The following is a 9,329-nucleotide window of genomic DNA, read 5'->3' as shown; positions in this document are numbered from 1 at the left end:
GAAAGTATAAACTAGATCAATTGCAAGAAACTAACCAATTAAGTGCAAAAAGTGTAAATGCCATTAACCTTCAAGAACCTAACCAGTGAAGTGCTAAAATTGTAAACCACTAAAATGCAACAACTACATAAATGCTAAAAGTGTAAACCTCATAAAATTGCAAGAACTAACCAGATAAATGCTTTATTTGTAAAGTATGTTAAACTCAAAGAACTAACCACAAAAAATGCTAAAAGTATAAGCCATGCTAAATTACAAGAAGCTAACCAAATAATGTTAAAATGTAAACCATGCTAGACTACAAGAAACTAATCATAGCAAATACACAAAAGCTAGGGGCTATGCATAACAATGAAGAGGAGCACATAGGTCTACTAGGGTTCCACTAAGGGACGTGGAGCTAGATCAAAACCTGATATGACCACTCATCACTTCGATCTCCTTGATTTTAAAAACAGCTGAATCCCATACGCAGGGAAGCATGGATACAATCCAAATACAAAGTTATAAAGTAGAAGACATATGCTAACCTTTGTATTGGTGGCATCAATCATAGATCACAAATCCCATGCCGACATGCTCAAGCCACACACTATGTCTATGCAATGGGGTTGAGTTGATGCTCTCGATAATAACCATACCTCTATATTTGTTCATGGCATCATGGTCAGCATGCATAGGGTTTGATTGTGTGAGATGTCGCGATGGTAATTCTGTGTGGTGCTTCAAGTGTTTAATAGTATGAATATCCTTGAAGGACTCCTGCAGATCCTCATGGATTGAATCAGGGATTGCAGGCGGAGGACAATTGATCATGGGGTCTGCTAGGGTAGGGTTTGAGATTATGTCAGAGCAACAAATGGTAGTGTCTAGCAGGCTAGGATTCGAGATTGTGACAAAGCGATGAGTGGTGGGTTCTAGTAGGCTCGGTTTTGTGATAGAGGCAAAGTGACAAGTGGTACTCCAATAGGCTAGCGTTCAGGATTGGAGTGGGATGGAGCAGGGAAATGTGGAACTAGCTTTTTTTACTTTGCTGATTTTATCATTTATATATTTGTTTCCCCATTTCCCTTACTTACAACATATCACTTGGTCGTGTGAAAATGCATTAGTGTGGAAAAATTCCTTGAATATCTCCCATGTGCCTCTTTGGTAAGGCTTGCTAAACATACATTATGGTAGGAGCTATTTATTTGTGTATACATGTCCAACTGATGCATAACGACTTTGATTTTATATTTACTGTTTGGCCTTTTTGGTCTCGGTTTTCTATTGCCACATGGTTTATTAGTGAAACAATAAGTTAAATCAATCTTATAAGTAGAGATACTTTGTTTAGGAGGTTTGCAAAATACCAGGTTCTCATGCCAAACCTTAGATATTTTAGACCAGCGGTACGATTTTTCACTACTTGGTTATCATGAAAGCAAACTAGACAAACAATGTCCACAAATTGGAGAAACCAGTTAACCATACCAAAATACTCGTGATAGAACTACCCATAATGTTAAGCTAATAATACTGAAATGGTAGGTAGCTAGTCACAGGAACACAAAATAGCCCAATGAATAAAATGGCAATAATAGAGTCTTGTAGAGGACGGACAACAAAAGCTAGGGCCACCGTAAAGGATCTCCATGTTTGCATTTTAGGGAAGCTTGAGTTGGCTTTTGACATGATGAGGATGGTGCTCAAGAGCAAAATGTCTTTGTCACAAGCTCCTCACTGTCCTCCTAAAGTACCTTCCATTGATGCATCAGGGACACATGAGATAAATGAGCATCAGAGGGTCCAAAATCAGTTTATGGTCATCGTGTTTCTTATGCATCACAACACCAGAATACACCAAATATAAGAATCCCATTAAATCGTTCATAAACAAAATCGCATTGATTGGTCAGGAAATATCTACTGATCGATTATAAGGTATTGAGTTCAATTCAGAGTTCAGCCACAAAAGTCCACAACTTATTGTCGGATAATATCAAAAAAGGCTAAAGGACGAGTTCACATTCACGTCTCTAGGTCACATACAATATTTTTAGTTGCTTAGCTGACTGAATTGTATTTTGCACAAATCCTTTTTTAGTTTTGGATGTAGTACTATCCTCTATAACCTGATAGTGAACATCCTATCATGCATGTCTTTGTTGATCAATTAGAACACCCAAATATTTCAAAGGTTGAGAACCACACATGCGGGTAAATTTTGACAACAATAAATGCTTCTCCATTTAATTCTTACCCATACAGTATCACATCTATCAGGATTTAATGCTAGACTCAGCAACCACATGTGAACAAAATGCAATTTGCACAATAAACATCGCACATGCAAGGTGGACTCTAGATCAGAAAACCAAGGGTGCAATAGCAAACTAAGGGGTGCATGTGGCTTTAGTAATTTACTTACATCCATCAACCCAACTAGAAGTTGTAACCAAATTTATATTTGTTCATTAGGACATGAGTAATATGTGAACCCTACCCAGTGTAGTGGATAACCGAGATACACCACTAAACATGTTTCTCATCTCCATACTGAAACATACTCATAATCATAACACTACTTCATTCACAAGAAAAACATTAATAAAGTACTTTGACTACAAGAAGAAATCAAATGATCAACATGCAAGCATTAGCATAATTACCTGGAACTATGTTCAGATACTTGGACAATGCACAAGGGTGGGATGAGGTATATCCTTTGAAAGAAAATGGTGCCATATCAACCAACATCTTCTTTTTCAGGTCAACTGTGATCAGCCATGTCTTTATGCTACAAAATGTTGATTTACACAACAAGTAAACAATATTATCACAATCACAGGTCAAGCGCGATACAGGTGAGATGCTAGCGGGTCCTTTAATGTCAACTCTCTTGCTTAGGTGTCACTCGGAGTTAGGTCAGACAACAACATAGAATGACTTGGGTAGTCAACCAAGATTTCCTTGTCATAAGCTATGAATCCCTTGCTTCATTGGTCGCAAGAAGTCATTCCATATCCATGTCATCATACAACCTTTAATCAACATCCGGTCTTTCACATATTTTTATATTGAAAAACTTGATCATGCAATTACTGTATGCAACATTCTAAACTAGCCACACAGACAATTTTGTGTTGTTCGTGTTGCCAGGCATCACCTTAGGAAATGCGATGAAGCGCGCCACACGCATTTTGTTGAGCATTTTGTAGAACGGAATCCCCGTCCAGAGATCAACCCATTCGAGCTTCTCCAAAGTGAATGACCTTGGAAGGTAGATACTAGGTCATCCATGCTCTAACATGGAACAATAGCTCCACCTACGGCACTTTACACCTCCAAACCCAGGTCCTGGAGGAGGTCAAACCCCAAGGGATCGATGAATAGCACAACGCAGCTAGGATGACATGGACGCCATTATCATAGGTCAAGAGGTCGAGATCCGAGGATGTGAGGATGCACTGGTGGGGACCTGGGAGCAGGCACAACGATGGCACGGGGTTGGCCTTGTAGATGAAGTACTCACGTCGCCCTCTAGGATGGTAGGATGAGGATGGAGAGGACAAGGAAATCCTTCTCCGAGAAGATGATGTTGGGCCTACAACAACCGTCTTTCGTGATGCCAAGGCAGTGGACACACAGATAGGAGGCTGGTTGGTGATGCAAACGGTGACCTGGACAATGTGGCCATCACTCGAGAAGGCCTCCGCGGTGGTGGCATTCCTCACGTCGGCGAGGTACACTAGTGTCTCAGGGAAGACCCAAGTGCGGGAGGGGATGCAGCGTCACGATGAGGGTGTATCAGGGACCCGCATAATATGGAGAAGATCTTTCTCATGTCCTCTTTGCTGCCAAAATCGAACATCATGCTCGAGCGGCAACAATCGGCGGTGGGACTGATCGGGGTTCAGATCAGATATGGGAAGTCGGAGTTGTAGCCTGTGGGTCTCTTGAGAGTGCTGAGGAAGGCTGGGGATAGCTAGAACTAAATTTAGGTAGAAGGAAACATGAAACAGCCATACTTTTCCAAGGTATCTCATGTATCAATAACACTCTGGCTAAGCATGCAGAACAAAATTATGCATACTTGTGAATTTTAGTATACCAAGGAAAACAACACACACAGGTATCAGTTCTCAGTAGCTAGAAAAGGGTGGCGCCAAGATCCAAAAGCAAGCGAGTACCATGTATTAGCAAAAGCAGCATCAATTTTATCTTTGTTTGCGTATAGAAGGTGGAATCTTTGGGAAAGGTGCAGCAAATTTAAGTGTCAAATATGCAACAATAGGTACATGACCAATATTAGAATTTGAGCTAGAAAGAAATATAGTTTTCTAGACACTCAAAGCACATGCTAAAGAAAATCTAGAGCCAGTAGCATGCCAAAGCAAGCATAATATGATGAACACGAGCTCCTATCATGGTCATCCTTAGTATGGTCTCCATCACTGCCTTACTCGCCAAAGTACTCTACTCGATTTGTCCCAAAGGTGCCCTTCTAAATAACCTACCTTCTGTTCTTGTGATTTCCCAAGTCATTTTCTCCCATTTCAATTTTTGGCCCCGTGATATCGGTGCCAAGCATTCGGCCAAAGGTTGCATCGAGATCTCTCTGGATCATTGCCCCTTTGCTATCCCATAATCTCCTGCAAATTTATACCGATCATACCTCCGATGACACAAAAAATCCTTTTCTAGAGATCTCCTGCTTCACTATTGGTCTCCAACAATAGTGAATTCGACACTCAAAACTGAACCAACCTCCTTTAGAATTGGTGTATGCTCTTTCTTGTTCCATGGATAGGTAGCGGTTCTCTTCACTTGAGTTGGAGAGTTGTCATACCACATGTAATTCTCTGGATGGAGTGGAGTCTTTGTCGAATTCATGTGCATGTAGTGGCAACCATCTCTCTCAACCTCCTATCTTGGAGGCCAAATTTGTTGTCTTTGGATGTAGATCCTTGGAAAGTAGGTCTTCAGTGTCGCTTTAGCTTCTTTGAGGAGGCCACTGCCTGCTTAAGGGGCATATACCTCTCCGGTGCATGTTGTTCTAAAGGATACTCGATGTTGGTGATATATTGATCCTCTATGTCCAAAGGTTACTAGAAGAACTCGTCTTCATCCACCTTTAGGACGTCGTCCATCATCTTCATCACCGGTGATTAGTTGTGGGTCCTACTCGACGGTGATTTTTGGCGGTGAGGCTTGGAGGTGCAGCAGGGTCGATCGACTCTCCCAATGTTTTCTAGACGCGTGGCCCTCCATGTGCTCTCTCCCTGCGTGGTTCTGTGGCACGTGTTATCTGGAGCACTGTAATAATTTGTTCCATGGAGTTTGTATTCACTTGTCTAAATCAATGTCAGGCCTATTATTTCGCCGGTTACTAAAATGGAAATCCACTTAAGAGATTGCAAAATTCACATCATCACATGATGGCATTGAATGCACTAGAATGGAGGACACCATCAAAATGAGAAGGAAATTATTCATAAATCCATTAAGATGAATCAAGCTCATATGTCCAATGTCATAGCACTAAAAGATGTGACTAGAAATAACCAAAAGGTTAAAGTTTCCAGTGTGTTATGGAAACATATGCATCTCCAATTTGTCTATAAAATATGGAAATTTGAGTGTTCTGCCAAGTAAAAAGGTATGCACTTGTAGTTGCTAGTCTTCAATTCCATTTATATGTACAACACAAACAACCATGATTTTCTTGTCGAGTGGAAACTACACACACCATTCCACCATCTATGTCTAGATCTAATTAATTTATAACTTTTGCAAAAAAGGCAAGATAGTCATCACACTCGAGCCATAGGCCTAAGCACATGGAAAGCTAGAAACTGGAACCCAGTGGGACATGGTGGACACTCAAATTTTTGGAGGGTTATTTTTGCCACGGAGTTTACTTTTTTCTTGTTTCCTTGCTTTCAAAAAATAACAATAAATAATGTCTTTTTGGTCCATTCAACAAGGCTTGAGCCAATAATCTTAAGGGTAGAACAAACACTCATTAACCATTATTGTTATGTTGCACGCAGGTTTTTAGAGGAGTTTCTTTTTTTGCAAGGGTGCCCATTTTATTTAATTGGTCAATCCCTTTTCTTATGTTACTCTCGATATTTTGCCACTTCGCTCTTGTTGGAGAACATATCGAATCAACTCCCATAGTAGCAAAATTGCCTCCTGTGGAAGCTGAATCGGCTGCCATGGCAGCAGAATCCTCGAATTCTATATACATTGTGTAACCATGTAGAAACAAAATACTTTGCATTCTAGAGGTCAACATGCACCCCCCTTCATTAGGGTGTGGTTTCGAGTGCCATCAAACATGCCCTCATCTAATATATTTCATAAATGCACTTTTGTAACAATTAACCACATCTTTGTGTTGTAATATATATATATATATATATATATATATATATATATATATATATATATATATATATCTTGGTGTTCTAGTGCTTACAAAGACCATTGCTTACACCCTCAGGTTGTGGGTTCAAGTATCATGGAAAATGCAACCTTTTAAAAAAACTCCTTGACCTAAATAGAGGGAAACTAGTGTGCTGATCGAATTGAGTCGAAGCAATTGCAAAAGTCAGAGCTGCAAAAAATAGTTAGTTTGTGAGGTCAACATTGTTGCAAAAAGACCTATGTGAAAACTAGTATGTTTACAAGCAGTTAAAGATAATGTGACGTGGAAGCCACGTGGTCAGTCTTCCATACCAAATCAATTTTGGCCTTATTTGATAAAATTAACAAATTTATGGCCCAAATGTGATCATTTTGCAAGTTATTGGTCTCTATTGTGCAGTCAATTTGAGTTAATGGAATAGTGGCCCATTTCACTCAAATGAAAATTAAACTACACCGGAAAATCACCAAGATGAATCAAGCTCGCATGCCCCTTGTCGTAATACTAAATGGCATTGCTAGAAATAACTAAAAGGTAAGTGACAATTCCAAGGTGTTATGGAAACATATACAACTCTGGGCTTTCATGAAAATGCATGGCGAATAGAGTGTTCTGCCAAATAAAAGATATGCACTCATAGTAGTTAGACTTCCATTTCATTTATGTGGAGAACACAAACAACCATGATTTTCTTGCCAAATGGTAAGTACACACATCATTCATGAATCTATGTCTAGAATTGTTTCTATTTTATTTCATGAACACAAAAAATACGCAAGATATTTATCACAATTGGGATCCTTATTCATGGGCACATGCGAGGTTGGAAACAACAAACTCATTGGGACACGATGGGCTATGTATGGAGGTCAAGCTCTCTTGGCTGGATTGACTGTGTCATAGCAAATAGGCATTGTGATGTATGCCACAATGAGCATTGCTCAAATAAAGCCACTGATACGTGGCATGCATGAGAGACGCATGTGTATTCATTAAGGTGGAACTTTATGACACACGGTAGCTAAGAATGTGCCACCCATATAGCCTCGGAGAGGTAGAGAGATGGAGACATGGGGTTTTTCTATTTTGTGTACTGGAGCAAAATGATCCATCACACCCATGAGACACTACTAGGAAAAGGCCTACTAGTGGCGCACCAGTTTTGCCTACTAATGGCGCACTACTGGTGCGCCACTAGTATTAAATACTAATGGCGCACCACTGGTGCGCCATTAGTATCTGGTATACTAATGGCGCACCACGTCGTGCGCCATTAGTATAGACCAACATGCGCCATTAGTATGCCTCCCAGGGCGCCATATTTACCCATGTGCTTTGGCATACTAATGGCACACTTTGGGGTGATGCGCCATTAGTATCCTTTCTACAGTGCGTCATTAGAGTGCTGAGTGGTGCGCCATTAGTATGAATATTAGGGATTATTATTTTTCTTTTCTGATATTTGCACAGGTTACGAAATATATTATTGGACAGAATATAGACAGCACCACACAGCAACAGCAGATTCATCGAATACAATAGAAGATTAGTCTCCGAATACGATTCATCATATTACTCTCGGAATTCAAAAGACCAAACAAAGATAGAACATTACAAGTCTCGAGACCGCAAGTAGCGAGTTTGTCTTCACATTACAAGTTGATACCGATCATCTAAACTACCATCACATAAAAGAGAGCTGCGGTCATCATGATGAGCATCATCGCGATGAAACTGGTCTTCATCCGGTTCCTCCAACACTCCCTCCTCTCTCCCGCTAGATAGCGCAAGCATATAGATTCCTCCTCCACCCTAGTGGTGTACCCTTTGTAACTGTTACCGCTAAAACGGTGAACCTGTCTCCAACACTCCTCCCAGTCGTCGTAGACTCCGGGAACCTTACCCTTGTACACGACATACGACGGCATCTCTATGCACTAGCCAAACAACAGACAATACATAAGAAATATATAAGTATGCAACAAAAGGATCAGAAGAGAAAAGAAAGACATTAATAGCACGATTCATGGTCCTACTAATAAATAGCATCGATTACATCTAAGTTGAACGACTGTCCAAACCAAAGAGACATACAAGTTCATTAAAGTTTAATTACGACATGAGCTAATCAATGTTTCAGAACTACACATAGCATCACTACTTTTGACTCGACTCATGGGACCGGAGCGTGGATGAAGCCGCCGTCTTTCGTGATGGTCATGAAGTCGCGGGCGTTGTCGGCCTGCATTTGTAGCGTTGTGTCTATCTCACTGTTGGACGGTTGATATCTGAGGTAGAACTGCCCCGAGGTATGAAGGACATCTTGATGGATGATTTCTGCAAACTCTGACTGGATGCGAAAGAATTCTTGTCGGATGTCCGCTTCTTGGATTGCCGCCAAGCTTGCGGCCCAATCTTTGAGATTATTTGGTAGCAGAAGGTGATTATGGTCCCGTACAATCGCCTGCATGTGATGGAGGGCATAGTAGGCATCCTTCTGACCGCCAGGCGGCTGCTTGACGCAAGGGAACGTCGTATTGTGGGTGAACACATGCCTGCCATACCTATGAACTGGCCTCTTAAAGGTGCCTCCAGATGTGGCGTAGCCGGGGAGAGCATCATCAAGAACTTTCTTGATATTTGTGTAGTCTATCTTGGAGTCACAGTCCGGATTGAAATACGTGGCCATGGAATATTTCGGGCTTAAGAGGATGAGTGTGCAATGTGTGTCACTGCACATAACATGGAATGTTAGAAAAAACGATCGAAATCTAAGAAATCATATGTTATGGGGCGGTTAGGGGATGACTTACTCGGGAAAGTAAGGCACGAGGAAGTTATCCTTATCTGGGTTTGCCAGAATGACGCCTTCGAGGTGTGAACTCGCGACTTGCCGGCCCCCAGCGCTGCC

General features: G+C 41.0%; 1 pseudogene; it reads right to left on the bottom strand.

Moving 5' to 3' along the window:
* Positions 1–1,722: 1,722 nt before the first annotated feature.
* LOC123089362 (uncharacterized) lies at positions 1,723–3,856 on the bottom strand (annotated as a pseudogene).
* Positions 3,857–9,329: the final 5,473 nt, after the last annotated feature.

The sequence above is a fragment of the Triticum aestivum genome, chromosome 4B, assembly GCF_018294505.1.
Source record: "Triticum aestivum cultivar Chinese Spring chromosome 4B, IWGSC CS RefSeq v2.1, whole genome shotgun sequence".
Classification (NCBI taxonomy): Eukaryota; Viridiplantae; Streptophyta; class Magnoliopsida; order Poales; family Poaceae; genus Triticum; species Triticum aestivum.
This window is presented reverse-complemented; position numbering and strand designations above follow the sequence as displayed.